Raw genomic sequence first — 11,430 nt, forward strand, 5'->3', positions numbered from 1 at the left:
AATAATACAAGTAAATTTAGTTAATTAGTAAGTTTTAAAATTTGTAAAATAAGTCATTAGTGAAATTACGTAAGGAATCAACATCAGGTATTGTATTTTTTTAGGTATAAATTAGCGAAGTATTTGTTCTGAAAAGATAGGTTAAAAATCTAGTTAAGGTAACGGGTCCATATATCGCGGTATTCAAAATGGCGTCCTTATTTCGAGTTATATTTATTTTCATGATTATTACTCATTTTAATAGGTTTGGATACTCTAAAATTACATTTAATCGTTCATTATCTTTAACTGAAACTACTTGATGTAGTAAATATGTTTAAAATTGCCTAAAATTACTAAAAACTCATGTAATGTGCCGTGAGGGCGACGCCGCCATGTTTTTCATACAAACGCGACCCGGCTTACGTAAGGCCAGCCATATTTAATAATTGTGTTTTTTAATTTTTATACGACGTTCAACTTTGTAAATAGTTTATATTTAGTTTATTATATTCTTATACTTACATTAAATTTAAATTTTAACTCTTTTTAAACTAATTTAACCCCTTTAAACTCAAAAACAAAATACCTCGGTATAAGGGCCTGATTTTTATACGTTGTTCCTAACTCCGAGTTACCCTCGGTATAAGGAAAAATACTATGTCATGATTTTTAGCTTATAACTTTACAAATAATAACATTTGAAGTATATGCTTGATTACATAATAATAATGATGAACGTGACAAGCTTATAACCTAATTCGGCGGTACAAAATATCCTCTAGGAATCTTAATATGACACGATAATTGTTGACCCAAAAATCATGGTTACATAGAAAACCTTAACTTAGTATGTATATTTGAAATGATAAAAAACAGTGTTATTTCATCGCTATTAACGTAAGTGATACATAATTTTACCAATATTTTATGTATGATTTGAGTAACAAATCTATGTTGTTTCTAAATCGATAATTTGATAACTCGGAATATGGATTATTAAAATACTTGCTGAACCCCTAATATGGAGTATGACATTTTACATAGGTAGGTACCTCGGAAATCGGAATATGACTACATCACACCTTCGCAGTGTCATCCGATGCCGTCATCAAACCATAAAATCAAGATGAATTAGCGACTTTCTTCCTAAATATAAAAGGGGTGTGGATAGATATGCCTGACTTTACGAAACTACTACTAGATACTACCTACTTATTACTCTTTATAAAAGAAGAAAGAAAGAAATTTGTAGACGTAAAACTTTATTTGGGTGAATAAAATAACACACACGACCGTGGAGTTTTTATAACACTTATATACACAATTGCCTAATTTCATTTCTGTATTTTATTTTCATTATCCTTCTACTTCGAGGTCTGATGGCCGTTGTAATATTGTTATCCCAGAATTCCCAGATAAATGAATGTCCTGTATACTGCATTTCATGTTTGGTTTAGGGGTCTGGTTCATTTTTTCATTTTCTTGTTGTTGTCACTGAAAAATAAAGTAAGTAGGTAAATTGTATGGATAGTTGACAGAATTAAGCTTATCCTTATAAGTTGGTACCCATTTTCACAAAACTTAGTGAGTTTAGAAACGAAAACGCTAGAACAAAAACCTAGGTTAGTAACTAAACTGATGCCAAATTACTGATAAAAACATAAAAATATTTCCATTTTACGTAATTTCCTAAAATAATTCGCACACAAGCTTACCTTATCGATTTTCCAATTGCATATTGCAAATACAAACATAATAATTTAATAAAAGATGTTTGTTTTCTAATGTAAAGACTTAACAAAAATACTTTCAAAGAATAGCGGCAAACTTTTCGGCGGAAAATTGAACATGGCGCCGGCGCGCCTCCAGTCCAGCGCGCATGCGCCATAGAGATGTACCTAGTGCAATGTTCCTTGCTTCCGACCTATGCTTGAATGAAAAAATAATCGATGCTGGATCGATTCCTGGGTAGATACTTTTATTATAATCATATTCGTTTATGGTAAATACATTAGGTACTCATCGGAAATTAGTACTGATAAGGTATTTGGCTTTTGTAAGTATTCGATACTTTTCCTCATCCCTTACACATCTACTTTTATTACGTATCATCAACTTTTAAACATTTAAGTGAGAACATAAAATATCGTGGAAAAATTTTAGACCTTACTTAGATAAAAACTATAGTAAAAAATGTTTAAATCATTCGAGTTCAATAATCGATTATATTCGATTACTGTCACTATTTCATCAATTTACCCCATCTCTACTCTATTTTTTTTAATCGCTTGGAAAAGTCCATAGAACATCATAGAAGCATTATGAATATTTTTTCTAGCCAATGTTACCAGTTGCAATAATGAATTATGAAAATGTAACATAAATAATAGAAATTATCACGAAAACCAATATAAATGGAGAGTATTTAATTCTTTTCATTATTTTCAACTACTATTTAGAATAATTAAATTTATTTGGAGTACTTTAGGGTTAAAAAAGTATATCGATATTTTAGATTGTAATTTCCTTATGTTCATGGCCACACTCATGGAGCCACTGACAGGACTAACTCGGAATATGGAACAGGCTACCTCGGTATATGGAAGAAACCCATGGAAGTAATAATACAACAGGAATGCGCACTGCACCAAAAAAACGAGCCGACAGAGATAGTCAGCACGGAGCCCTCCATCTCTTTCTATTTTTGGTGACCATAATTTTAGGTAATTCATGAGACATCACTTCTAATCTATCATGTCGCGAATAGGTGTCGATGGTCACAAAGTCACCTATTATTCGAATAATTCGATTGCAATGTAGGTTTACATAGTCTAGTAAAGTGTAGTTGATGAAAATCATAAGATTTAAAAAAAATATATCTCAACCTAAGTGCTTCCGCCGGTTTTAAGCTTGATAAATTATCTTATAATACTCATATCTATCACCAAAAAAAATCAACAGCTCATAACTTTTTACCAGCCTTATAAGATAACAGTCACAATAATACCTAATGATACTTAGGTATAAAATAAAACAAAAAGTTGAATGAAACAGGTCCTAATTAATGGAAAGTGATTCAAAAGTACGAATGAATGGTCACCCTAACCATAACGTCTCTCACAACCACAGTATAAACGTCATCCGTCATCTTGACAACTTCGGTCTTGTCGTAAAGTATTTAGAAAAACTACCAATATTTTTTATGAAATTATTATTCATACAAATACCAAATATTTCATTAAAATTACATGTTTATAATGATTTATTATAAATTTGTTTTTGAAAATGATATGATATACAGTAGTTTATGAGTTAATTTAATATTTTTTTTGCATAGCTCTCTTCGTACAAAATCTACTAAAGTTTACTCAACTAAATCCTGGCAATTGTTAGAAAGAGAGGAAGGGCTCTGTGGTAACCCTCTCTATCGGCTCGCGGCCTCTTTCACTTCAAATCTAAGTCTTAAGGTGAATACGTTAGGTCTATTTTTGTTTGCATCATTTTGGTGAGTGCGCATTCCTGTTGTAGTATTACTTCCATGAAGAAACCATAATCCTACCTCGGTATAAGGGCAAATCGACATGTGTAATAAATTATATTTTTTTAAGTATAATTAATGTGTTATCAATGAATCTGTGTTAAGAAATATAAAATTTAACGTATATTCTTACAGAAGACAATATTTCACATCAATATTGATGGTTACAAATGCTTATTTTTCTTACTTACTTTCAAATGTTGTTATTTACCTCGGAATATGGACCCGTTACCTTAGTATGTACGAGTGCATAGGAAGCCATTTCTGGCATAAATATTGTAGCCTCAACGCATAGGAAGCCAGAAATGGCTTTCTCAGATAATTGAGAAAATAAGATAAAATATATAAAACTAATAATAATTAATTAATTGACAAGTTCCAGAAAATATAAGGTATGCACAAAAGGAAAACATTTTTTTTACTACCAACAACGTACTTTTTATATTTTTTGCAGAATTTCAAAGTTTCAGAAAAATCACATTCACAGAAAGCAATCATTGCACCTGGGATAAGGTGCCATTATATTCGCAGATGACACATACCATGGACAAAAAGCGATGACGACCGGTCTCGCTCGCCCGCTGAAACGCCGATGGCTGTTTTGAACTTTTCGATTAATACCCTCAATTTGGGTAATATTTTATTTATAGATATTCTGCATTATGTCCTATTATAGCTTTCACTTGTATGTTGTATTAATGTATATTATATTGTATTTGGTTAGTATTGCTATTTTAGTATCACATATATTATGTATTTATTATATTGTGTACGCCTTGGTACCTACTCATGGATGGGAGATAGTCACAAAGGACGCGACTGAAAATCAGTGCCGCGTCAGGTGGGTGGATGCCACCTCACTTGAAGCGGTGTAAGCTGAGGCGCGGGCCTTTTCGGTGCTGACAACACACACCGTTATGTTGTATGCCTGTTATGTGTAAAATTAAGTATCTACCTATAAGTTTAGTCATATAAGTTCCTTTGTTTTATTTGTTGTTTGCTGTGTGAAAAATCCCAAGATTGTCCGGCGATATTAAAACAACGGTGTCCCAGTTATGAATGAATCATATATTTCATTGACACAGCTTATTAGAAACCTGACTATTCCAAATATGAATTACACCCTCTGTAGAGGTTTATAGCCCCAAATATGCCATAGATATGCTACTAAATAGATAACACAGACGATAGATATCAATACCAATTAGTTACAAATAAGCCTAATAGAGGTCGTTGCCAGCGCCTCTGATAGCGATTGAACATACCGCCCGCCATGGACACACTGTCCATCAAATAAACTGTAGAAATCGCTATAGGTACATTGAAATAAACAAAACTAAAAGTACACAAATCTCAGTAACAAAAACAAATAGTACACATATTGCATTAACTACATAGACAACACTTAAAATATTAAATAACAACTTAACAAAACAAATAGCAACTGGTAAAACACAAAGTTTGTGCTTGATCTTTTGACAATCTCATTAAGTACATATAAAACTAACCACACGGGTGAGATTGTCCAAACCAGCATGCCTTGCTTTGCTGCTTTGTCATCATAACGTCCATGAGCCCGAGTCATACTATTCTCCCTTACAATAAAAATATCTCCGACTCTAGGTTCAGGTGTTGGATGTGCACATTTGTACTTTACATACTTGCGTACATAAAACCTAGCAAGGTTTATCCTATCGAACACCCAATACTTGAATCGTAAGTTTAATTTAAGGAGCCTGAGGATTGGTTGTTTAACCCTTTCGTCACCACCAGCCTCATCAACATCACCGCCCACCCTCAGGGCTCTCTTGGAACCAATGAATGGATTCAGATTGGTGTTTCCTGTGTTCTTTGACCCTACACAATAAGTAACAATAGCTGTTGCATTTGACTTCAACTCTAAATCAGCTTCTGCTACCTGTTCGGGGGTACTCAACTCTGCTGCAACATCAATCAACAGATTGGATAACAACACTACTCCATACGACTCAACATGAGGTACGAAGATCTGTTTGATTGAGGCTACTGTCTGAGCAGCTACTAAGTTCACGTGATCTTCCTCCCCCCTTGCATCTACGATGCGAAACTCCACTGCTGCGACAAATGCTTCAAAAACTGTTTGCAATAGATCTGTCACCTGTTTGTGAATTTCGAAACCTTGTTCTACAGATTGACAGCCAGCCAGTACATCACCACTGACAGCAGTTTCTGTACACATCTGCTCGCGCTCTAGCTCTACCTCTACCTTTTCTTTTTCTTCGACTATCTGAGAATGCTGTGACTGAAATTGCCAAAATCCTTGAAAATCATCCTCAGATATCTTTGCGTGATTATTAACAACACTTGTGGTGGAACAGACCTTGTTGTCCTTGCATTCGTTGGTGACTTGGCCGAAAAGAATCCAACCAAGTTTTGTCATTTGGGCCAATGGGGTACCCGGAGGGCCCCTGATTAAACCATCGATTATAATTTGGCCACAAACCTCTGCCCCTAACAACAAGTCAATCTTGCTGGGGGTTGCGAATGAAGGATCTGCTAACTTAACCTGATATAACTCTGGCCACCATTGAAGCTTCACTTGTTGATCAGGAATAGAACCTGTCAGTTCTCTCAAAACGTGTGCCTTGACTTTAACGATACTAGCAGGGTCGTGTAGTGATTGGATTTGTATTTCTACTACATACTTAGAAGCACAGGAAGGCTTCTTGTCACTACCGACACCTGAGACAACACATTTGTGTGGCACTCTTTGTAACCGCAGGCGCTGCACGGCAGCTTCGGTTATGAAAGAGGCTTGGGAGCCCTGATCTAACAGACTGCGAAGCACTTTGTTTCCTGCTGAAGACTCGACCTGCACTAAAGCAGTAGCTAGGAGAACCTGACTCTGCATATTAGTGGAACAGGAAACAACCTTATTTGATTCACCTGGGACAGTTGGTGAATTGAAGGGCGTAACTCCTTCCTCGACTTTGTTCCCGGACAACCTTACGGGACATTTTGTGTATGTAAGAGAGAATGGTGCTTTTTGTGACACACTCGGCATCGTGTGATCACCCTACAAAGGTACACGGTGTGGTTCGGTGCTAGACAATTGAAACAAAGCTTGCTGCTACGGACAAACTCACGCCGCGCCTCTACATCCTCCTTACCAAAACTTTTACAATTAGCAATTTTGTGGGCATCTGAACAATATTTACAGGTTACTGAAGTTTCAGTTGTGTGCAGTGACTTTACTTGATTACTGTGATTGGGCTGAGTTACCTTTGCATTACTTTTACCATCTAAAAACTCTAGAGATCTAAATCGTTGCTCAAGAAACTCTTTGAAATTAACTAACTCTGGGAGTTCTGATGATGAATCGCTGGTCCTAGCTTCCCATAACTTTCTCGACTCTGGATCCAGTTTTAAAGAGATTACATAGATTACAATTATGTCCCACGACTTGATATCAACACCTAAACTAGACAGTGCATGAAGACATTCATTTGTAGTATCTAGCAACTCCTTGATTGCACCAGCTGATTCACCTTGAAGAGGTTTCTGAATAAACATTTTTTTGAGGATAGAATTTGACAAATATTTTTTATTGTTGTACCGTGACTCTAACTGACCCCAACAAACTTCAAAATTATCTCTACTTATAGGGATGTGTCTGACTAACTGCTCCGCTTCACCTACAAGGTAGCCCTTTAAGTAGTGTAGTTTCTGAACTTCGTCTAAGGAATCGTTTGTTCGGATTAACGAGTCAAAGAGATCTTTGAAGGTAACCCACTCATCATATTTGCCAGAAAAGGTTGGTATGGATATCTTAGGCAATCTTATGTTACTACTACTATCGCTCTGCTTCCCCGACCCCGAAGGCGCAGGTGTCTGAATCAACCTTTGCAATCTACTCAACTCTCCCTTTAACTCAGACTTATATTCGATATAAATCTCTTCAGTTGATTCATACACATTGCCTTTCATATAAGTAGACGCATCTAACATTTTAGCATCTACCTCGGTTATCATTTGCCTATGCGTATTATAGAACAATGTCCAATCTTTCTCTAAGTTATCCAACCTAGCCTCTACATAAGCCGCAGTACGCCGCTCTTTGGGCGCCTTTTTATAGTTGACTCTACTTCTTGAAATATTATTCTGAGTGTCAGTTTGAGTTTTAATGTAAGTTTCCATTTTGAAATTACAATAGTCTCTGCCAAATCGATGATTAAATTTTGAAAAGTTTGTTTATGTTCGAATCCAAATGTCAATGTCAAACTGAAATAACAAACTCTTGACAAGTCAACAATGTAAACAAAGCGAAAATATGTAAACAAAGAAGTTCATAAACTAAAGCGTAAATTTTCTTAGTTTTTTCTTGTCTTGACTTTAAGGTTCTAAATTGTCTGACTTTCTTGAATGTACCATTCACCCGATCGGCCTCCACTCAGAACAATGAAATTAATGTACTCACTCACTGCACAAGACACTAAACCTGTCTTGCTCGTCGACTGTCCCGCCACCAGGCAGGGTGCGCGGTGCGCCGTCGCGGGGGCTCCTCCTCGGCTCCGCAGCCGCAGCTCGTCCTCGGGGTTGCCGCTCCCCGCAGGTCTCCGAGTGCAGCCAGGGTCCTTCCTCCGCTCCCGTTCAGGCACAAGCACTGAGCACTTTTCACAAACTTTTTAGCCGACGATAGCTTTATTACCAGCACCATAGGTAGCTTTATTCGACTCGTATAAGGACCATGAAAAATCCCAAGATTGTCCGGCGATATTAAAACAACGGTGTCCCAGTTATGAATGAATCATATATTTCATTGACACAGCTTATTAGAAACCTGACTATTCCAAATATGAATTACACCCTCTGTAGAGGTTTATAGCCCCAAATATGCCATAGATATGCTACTAAATAGATAACACAGACGATAGATATCAATACCAATTAGTTACAAATAAGCCTAATAGAGGTCGTTGCCAGCGCCTCTGATAGCGATTGAACACTGTGTGTATTTCCTTGTGTATTTTTTGGTGTGTGGTGCTGGTCACCGAATAAATAATTTTTATCTTTTTATCTTTTAAAAAAAATATGTTTATATAAACAAAGAAGTGACTAAAAGTATAGCGATATCATTTTTTAAATATTTTTTTTGGTTGGGGTAGAATAAAATATTAAATTCCAAGAGCCATTTTTGGCTTCGTATGAAGTAAAGGGTTAAAGATATATACATAGACAATAAAGAGTGCAATTTTGCTTAGACTTTTTATCATTATCAGTTATAGTGCCACAATCTTATCTGTTCCGGTGACGGCATCGCTGTGATCGAATCCAGTGGTGCCATCGATTAAATTTTGCCTATTTGTAGTTTAAACGACAATGCATTTCTGCTATTGCCTATTTTATAATTAGGTACATTCATAAGTGTATAGATAAATCAAAATATTGGATCGATAGTAGATGAAAGAGGATATTATATATCAAACGACATTTGTTGTATGGAAAATTTGTACACGGCGAACAGAAATAAAATAAGCTCTACAGTGCCACAAACTTATCTGTTCCGGTGAGAGCTCACGTAAATGTCTAATATTTCTTCATTCTTTAAGATGTTAAGTTTTCCCGTAATGGTAATTTACCCTTGCGGTTTTAATAAATCCATCTAATCTATATCAACATATAATTTATAAGTAAATAATGAGATATGGACCAATTTAGTTAACTGTCACCGGAACAGATAAGTTTGTGGCACTGTAATTATGTTCTGATATAGGAGATTAAATCTAGATTACAATGGTATAGGTAATATCAGATCTGTGGGTCGTGAAAATACCGAGATAGACAGACTTAAAAAAAAACTATTAATTATAATTTATTTATTTATGAACACTTCATTTTCTAAAGTAACAAGAAATAAGAGCATAAAATTAAAAGAAATTTAGGCAAAGAACAAAAAGCAATTTCTTCCGATGTCATTAATCATCACTATTTCGTCTAAAATCGCCGCAGGTGCGCGAAATTCTTCTTGGTATACTGCCTTAGATTTAAAGTGACATGTCACCTGTAATCAAAGAAAGATAAATATTATATACTTTTCACTATGACCCATCCCGTCCCCACTGCTGGGGCACGGGATGGGGTGAAAATATTAATTAAATTACATGTGAGTATATGGGTAAAAATATTCGTCATATTTGGCAACACTAACCTGTAGCCGCTGCAACTCGTTCTTCCAATTTTTCAAACGGAATTAAAGGCGTCTGAATACGTTATTCTTCCTGCATAAAAGCTAATATATCTAGTATTACTTTTCTTGCATCACATTTTAGCTCTTTTGGCATTATTTTCACGCAGAAAATCACAAAACAAATTAAATAACGTAGCGTCAGCCTCTTCGCAGAAATTGACAACTCAAATAACGCACAGAGCTAGCGATGCGCGATTATAAATGATACTACATTAATTATTCGATTATAACAATCATTCGATTATTCGATTATCATTTTAGAGTATTACTAATCATTTACCACTACTTTTGTATCGCTACTTATTCGTCGCTACTTTTGCATTTACAACTTATTCGTCGCTACTTTTTCATCGCTACTTTTGCATTTACAACTGATCGCTACTTTTGCATTTACAACTGATTCGTCGCTACTTTTTCATTTACTACTTATTTATCGCTACTACAAATTTGCGCGGGACGCTAATTCAATTTTTTTTTACTCAGGTGTTGTATAGAGATGGGGTTTGTGGTTTAAAAAAAACATTGTTCTTTTCAAGAAAACCAATAACACTGCCACTGGTATATATTGGAATCTACTTTTTAAACATATACAGGGTGGAACTTTATCAGTGAACTTCCCTCAGGCAGGTGACTCTAACTGAAATACCAAGCAACTTTCATTATGGGATCAACTCTGGCCAAAAAAACAGCTATTCCATAGCAAAGTTATAAATACCTTAATAAATTAATTTTTAGGAATAGATGAATGAACTACTTAACTAATATAGTTAAGTACTTACCGGTAAAAATATAAACCCTGCATTTTATTTTGACATATTATGTAAATAGTCCGATAAAAAAACTAAACCAATTGAAACTAGTTACCTATAAATTTTATTTTACTACATTATACATAAGTATATTTAAATCTGTTCTTGTGTACAAATAAAGAATATTCTATCTATCTATATTTATAAACAAAAAAACTAGGCAAGTAATTAATATATAATATAACACTGCTAAAACGTCCCTTAGGTACTTACTTACACAGGTATTACTTGGTTTATAATGGTTTAAAAACCTAGTTATTATTCGATATTCCCACCCCTAGTAGTGTCCGTCTTAGCGGCGCCCTGGTAGATGGCGCCATAACTGACCGTCGCCGGCGCGTCTGTGTTCAACTCGCCGCGCCCGCGCCCCTTTCATTCGTCTCACTCATCATTACATTGTTGCAAATAATCGATAATCGAAAAGTAGTGGTACTCATCCACCGCTACTTTTGCATTTACGAATACAAGAAGCGGTCAACTGCGAATCGATAATCGAAGTAGTGGTGCTTATTCGATTATCGTAATAAGTATATCGCTACTTTGATATTCGATTATGGATAGTAGCGGTAGTGGTGTATTCGATTATTGATATAAGTGATAATCGCGCATCGCTACACAGAGCACAGAGTATGAAATGACGTTTGACAATGACGTCTCGTTAGTTGCACATTTTGACCACCGGAACAGATAAGATTGTGGCACTATATTTATGTTTTATCTTTTATGTTTCTTTTCTAATGGTGCCAGACTCCTGAAAATTTTAGTTCCTCAAACATTAATTTCAGGACTTTATAGTTTCACTGTACTTACATTTACAGCCGCGTCCGCTAGTGTGTTGGCGTCTTGAGGTTATCTATACAGACGCCACAGACCAG

This window comes from Plutella xylostella, chromosome 31, assembly GCF_932276165.1.
Source record: "Plutella xylostella chromosome 31, ilPluXylo3.1, whole genome shotgun sequence".
Taxonomy (NCBI): Eukaryota; Metazoa; Arthropoda; class Insecta; order Lepidoptera; family Plutellidae; genus Plutella; species Plutella xylostella.